Source organism: Callithrix jacchus, chromosome 6 (genome assembly GCF_049354715.1).
Source record: "Callithrix jacchus isolate 240 chromosome 6, calJac240_pri, whole genome shotgun sequence".
NCBI lineage: Eukaryota > Metazoa > Chordata > Mammalia > Primates > Cebidae > Callithrix > Callithrix jacchus.
The window spans coordinates 117770269-117776268 of record NC_133507.1 but is presented as its reverse complement, the minus strand read 5'-3'; positions in this window follow the sequence as shown (position 1 = coordinate 117776268).

The following is a 6000-nucleotide window of genomic DNA, read 5'->3' as shown; positions in this document are numbered from 1 at the left end:
TAAAATCTTCCAGACTATATTTTGGGGTTTGTACACTTCCTTTTCATGTATACTTTGTCCTTTCAGCAAACTGATGGAGTACCTGTCACACCAAAATCTGTGCCAGACACATTCACATTCAGCTTCTCATTTCATGCTCCAGAAAGAAAGAAAGAAAGAAAGAAAGAAAGAAAGAAAGAAAGAAAGAAAGAAAGAAAGAAAGCAAGCCAGCCAGCCTTATGGGGTGGATGATTATCCCCATACTACAAGAAAGGATGTAGGCTCAGAGAAATTAAGCAATTTGCCTGTAGTAGAATTCAAGCCAGATTGCCTAAGAAATAGCGTTCTTGCAATGAAGTCCTGCAATATGTAATTATATTTGTTCACTTTTTACTCTCTGTCAAAGTCTTTTCTGACCATACTAGTTATTACTCCTACCTTGAAAAAAAAAAGTTTCTAATGATCTCTCTGCAACCTTTTTTGTCACCTGTTCTATACTTTAGAGATTTCATCCATCTCTATGACTTCAATGTTATATTCTTGGTGGATAAGTCACCAAGTCAGATCTGCTTCCTCAATTCCATATCTAAGTATCTCTGGGTCAACGGCAGCACCTTTAGCCTCTCTGAGGCTGTATCTTCATGGATAAATTGTAATAGCTAGTAATATCCATCTTACAAAATTTAGATGAGGATTAAATGAGATAAGGTTCTCAAGAATGATACGTACTTTCTTTCCAGCTCTCTAAACTCTAGTCTTCACCAGACTAGACAAATTAAGTTTCAAATTATTGTTGAAATTTAGCCTAGTAACTTCTTTCTTTCTTTTGGTTTTCTTGTTTTGTTTTGTTTGAGACAGGATCTCACTTTGTCACATGGGTGGCGTGCAGTGGCACAATCTCGGCTCATTGCAGCCTCTACCTCCCAGGTTCAAGTGATCCTCCTGCCTGAGCCCCACAGATAGCTGGAACTATGGGCATGCACCCCCACGCCTGGCTAATTTTTGTATTTTTTTTTTTGCAGAGGCGGGATTTGGTCATGTTGCCCAGGCTGGTCTTGAACTCTTTAGCTCAAGCCATCCACCTGTGTCAGCCTCCCAAAGTGCTAGGATTACAAACGTGAGCCACCATGCCTAGCCTCTAATAATTTCTTTCCCTCCCTAATTAGCAACTCTTTATTTTCCAAATTTCTTTTAAATCCTCCACATTACACAAGTTCAAAGTCTATTTAATACTTATTTTGGCAACCTCTTACTTGCCTACTACATCTATATAGTTGTTAAGCCTTAGAGAGTCTTGCTTTTAGGGTCACCCTTTCTGGCTCCCTCCCTAGTTTAGACCATCGTTACTATTATTCCAAATTTTATAGCAGCTTCATAAATGGTCTCCCTTCTTTGCTCACTCACCTCCCTTCTATCCTGAGTTTTAAAGTCCCATTAGTCTTTCTTTAAACAGCAGTTAGGTATTACTCTTTTTTTGAAATCTTTTTATCTTTACCCATTTTCTACAGGATACAGTCCAAACTCCTTGACAGTTTGACCAACCTACATTTCCAGCCTTCTCACCTACCATTTTCCAAAGCCATCCATGTCCTACCCACATAAGCCGTTGCAGTTAGAATTCATTTGCAAGAAACAGAAAACCTGGCCAAAAGTTGCTTAAACAATTAAATCTTCAGGTAGAAAGTTTAGGACAGTAAGAGTCCCAAGAAATCATCAAGAACCAAATCTCCTTCTATCCCCTTTGTTCTCTGTGATTAATGTGTCCTTTTATAACAAAATGGTGGCTGCACGATGTTTCCATTCCAGGAGGAAGGAGGGGAAAGGAGCCAAAGGAGTTGGGATTACAAGCACCCGCCACCATGCCCAGCTAATTTTTATATTTTTGGTAGACATGGGGTTTCACCATGTTGGTCAGGGTGGTCTCGAACTCCTGACCTCAGGTGATCCACCCGCCTCAGACTCCCAAAGTGCTAGTATTATAGGCACGAGCCACCTCGCCCAGCCTCTATGTGCTTCTTTTGCCATCCATGTAACTTTTCTGGTGAAGTGTCGGTTTAGGTATTTTGTTCATTTATAAATTGGAGCTGTTTTCTTGTTGAGTTTGGAAAATTCTTCATATATTTTAGATACAGGCTCTTTATCAGATATGTTTGCTTTTCTCCTGCCTGTAAATTGTCTTTTCATTTTCAGTGCTATCTTTTGAAGAACAGTTTTAATTTTTGATGAATTCCAATTTGTCGACTTTTTCTTTTGTGGTTTGGACTTAGGGGCTAATTTAAAATTTTAATTTATATTTTAATGTCTTCATTGGCATTTTATCTACACCTCTATATTATTATTTTAGTGGTTGCTTTAGGGATTATAATATGTAACCTCATGAAAATGGATAACCTCAAGTAATAATTCTTTGGAAAAAGTAGGGCTAACTGAAAAGAGAATTTTTTTTCAATTAGTTCTGTGAATTTTTGTAAATATGTTAACCTAATTAGTAATTACTAATTAGTGATTATACCACGCCCAGCCAACAGGTAACTTTATCAGAAATCTAGGATGTTGGCTGGGCACGGTGGCTCTCGCATGTAATCCCAGCACTTTGGGAGGCCATGGCAGGTGGATCACCTGAGGTCAGGAGTTCAAGACCAGCCTAGTCAACATAGTGAAACCCCATCTCTATTGCAAATAAAAAATTAGCCCAGCATGATGGTGTGCACCTGTAATCCCAGCTACTCAGAAGGCTGAGGCAGGAGAATTGCTTGAACCCGGTGGGCAGAGGTTGCAGTGAGTGGAGATCGTGACACTGCACTCCAGCCTGGGCAACAAGAGCAAACTCGGTCTCAAAAAACAAAAACAAAAGCAAAACAAAACAAAACCTAGGATGTCTCCACTTGCACTTGGGAGTATATTATTGTTAAATTAGGATAAAATCATCTTTGCTACTGAGATTTCTCATGTATTTTCCCAGAGCCAGACTTACAGAATGTACTTTTGAAGGGGGAGTATAAACGTTTGCTGTGTGTTTTATTTTGTTTAATTGGATAACATTTTATGTACCTAAAGTGCTCCCAGAATGCTAGGAATGAACTATCATTTTGGAAGTGGGGTACTATTTTTGTTTTTCTTCTTTATTAATTTTTTCCCCCGTTAGAATAAAAGCTCACTGGTTCGGGCCAGGTGCAGTGGCTCACAACTGTAATCCCTCGGACTTTGGGAGTCTGAGGCAGGCAGATCAGGAGGTCAGGAGTTCCAGATCATCCTGGCCAACATGGTGAAACCTCGTTCTACTAAAACTACAAAAATTAGCCGGGAGTGGTGGTGCTTGCCTGTAATCCCAGCTACTTATGAGGCTGAGGCAAGAGAATTGCTTGAACCGGGGAGGTGGAGGTTGCAGGGAGCCGAGAGCCCACCACTGCCTTCCTGCCTGAACAACAGAGTGAGACTTCAGCTCAAAAAAAAAAAAAAAAAAAAAAAAAAATAGCCCACTGGTTCTATTTCAGAGCTCGCAATTGATGAATAGCACTAAAAGAAAATCATTTGCCCAATTATGCCCCCAAATAACCAAAGCGTTACTTATCTGAATTGTCTTTTCTTTTTTCTCTTCTCTGAAACTACTCCATTTATCATACAAAATATGTACCTGGAAATTTAAGTTATATTTTAAGAATGGCGTTTCTTTTAAATACTTATATACCTTTATTAATGGGCTTAAATGTGGTTCATTACAAAATTATGTGACTCATGGATAGGGTCTTATCTAGTTTAATATTCTGACATGAACCCTTGTCTCATCCATCCCTTTTGTATCAAAAAGATATTCAATTATAGTTTTACTTACTTAGATATTTCATTTTAAATCCATTTTGTATTGTGATTTGGGTGACAGAAGCAGCTCAACCTTCCTCAAAAGGGAATAAGAAATTTGAATCCAGCTTCTGGGTCTACTACAGTTTAGTGTGTTTAGTAGAATCTAAAGCAGTTGTGGTGAGTCATGAGTCTTCCTCCGCGTTTGGCCTGATGTCTCAGCATCATTGCTATTCTTTTCCTTTGGCTGCTGTAACCAATTACCAAAAATTGGACGGCTTAAAAAAACAGAAATATATTTCTCACAGTTCTAGAGGCCAGAAAGTCTGAATTCAGTACCTCTGAGCCAAAATCAAGGTGTGAGCAGGGCTGTGCCACCTCTGGACATCCTATGGAAGGACTTGTTCCCTTCCTCTTGCAGCTTCTGTTAGCTGCTGCATTCCTTGGCTTATGGCCACATCATGCCAGCCCTCAAGGCCAGCATTGTCAAATCTCTCTCTGCTCTCTGCTTACATTGCCTTCTCCTCTGTGTATCTGTGAAACCTCCCCCTGCCTCTCTTAAGTAAAGACAAAGGATCAAATTTATTGCATTGAGGACATACCCAGATAAGTCAGGATAATCTTATCTCAAAAGTCTTAATCACATATACAAAGACCTTTCTTCCAAATAAGGTAATATTTACAAGTATTAGGGCTTGATGTGTTTGGGGTGGCATTTTCACCCTATTATATCTTCTAATGCTCATACTCCTTTGGACCATACAGATCTTAGGCGGCCCAAATCCTCAGAGAGAATTTAAGGTTTAAGTCTGCACTGCCAGGTTCACTGCAACCCAGGATCATCTCAGAATCCTTCCACAGAATTCTTATTCATAAGTATGTCTTAACCCTAAACTCCTAAGAAAACACATCTAGATTTATACTAAGTGACACGCCAGGAACTCAGTCTTGAAAACTCAACCTCTTGTAACCTCCACTTTCAATGCATAAATCGAGAAGAGTATGGTCTATATATATTGGGTTGTGAAAATTAACAATGGTAAATGACAAAGCAGAGGCTCTGACACATAGTACATATTCAATAAATACCATGCTTATTGTCTTACATCAGAAGGGTAAGCCATCCTTCAAGTTTGACAGTAAGCCAGAAATCTAAGGAACTTGTTAAAGGGAACAAAGGGAGAGGAGCGGAATCTAAAGGTGCTCTTCATTGATGACTAATGGGAAATACCTCCTATGAAGTATGGGCCTTTAGGCTCCTGAACAGCTTCAGGGCAAGACGCAACAAATAGGGCCAGAAGTTTCCATATCCCTGGAGGTGATTGGGGGGCTGGACTGCTTTGCGTCTGAAAGGAGGGGAGACAATTGTACTAAGAATACTTATTCTAGATGGTTCTGTCCTTTAACTCCTTTAGCAGGCCCATACTGTGATTTGGGGATGATCGTATTGACTATGGGTTATTTCTTATTGATTAGGCTTCCCCATCTGAGTTATCTCAGGACTTGGACAACACATCTCTGCCCCATCCCCTCAAATCCAGAACAATTAAAATAAAAAAGTGTGTGTGGTCATGAACATGCCACAGTTTCCCCAATCTCTGTTGGTTTGTGTGCAAGAGATAGATCAAATATTAATTTACACTTTATTGGTCTATCGACTATTGAACTAAAGTCAACAAATACTGGCCACCTATAATTATCTCTCCCCTCCTTATTAAAATATGATATTATGTAAATCTCTAGTGAATGATACAAAATAGAAATGTAACAATGCTGAAATAACATTATAAGAATCTAAGTTTAAATGTTACCTACAGAATTTTTAATTCCATAAACATTTGTGGTATAACTACACTGTGCCAGGCATTATATCAAGCTCTGAAGAATCAATGATAAAAAAAGACATAGTGCCTCCTTCACAGAGCTCACCTTGTGAACCATGAGCCAAGTGGAAATGAATGCAGTCATCTGGATTGTCTTAGTTTGGGCCATTGTAACAAAGTACCATAGACTGAGTGGCTTATAAACAACAGACATTTATTTCTTACAGTTCTGGAGCCTGGAAGTGTATGATCAGGGTGCCAACACAGATTGGGTTCTGGTGAAGCCGTCTTCTGGATTGCTGACTGTTATCTTCTCCTGTGTCTTTACATGGCAGAAAAAGGGCAAGAGAGTTCTTTGAGGTTTCTTTTAGAAGGGCACTAATCCCATTCATCAGGGCTC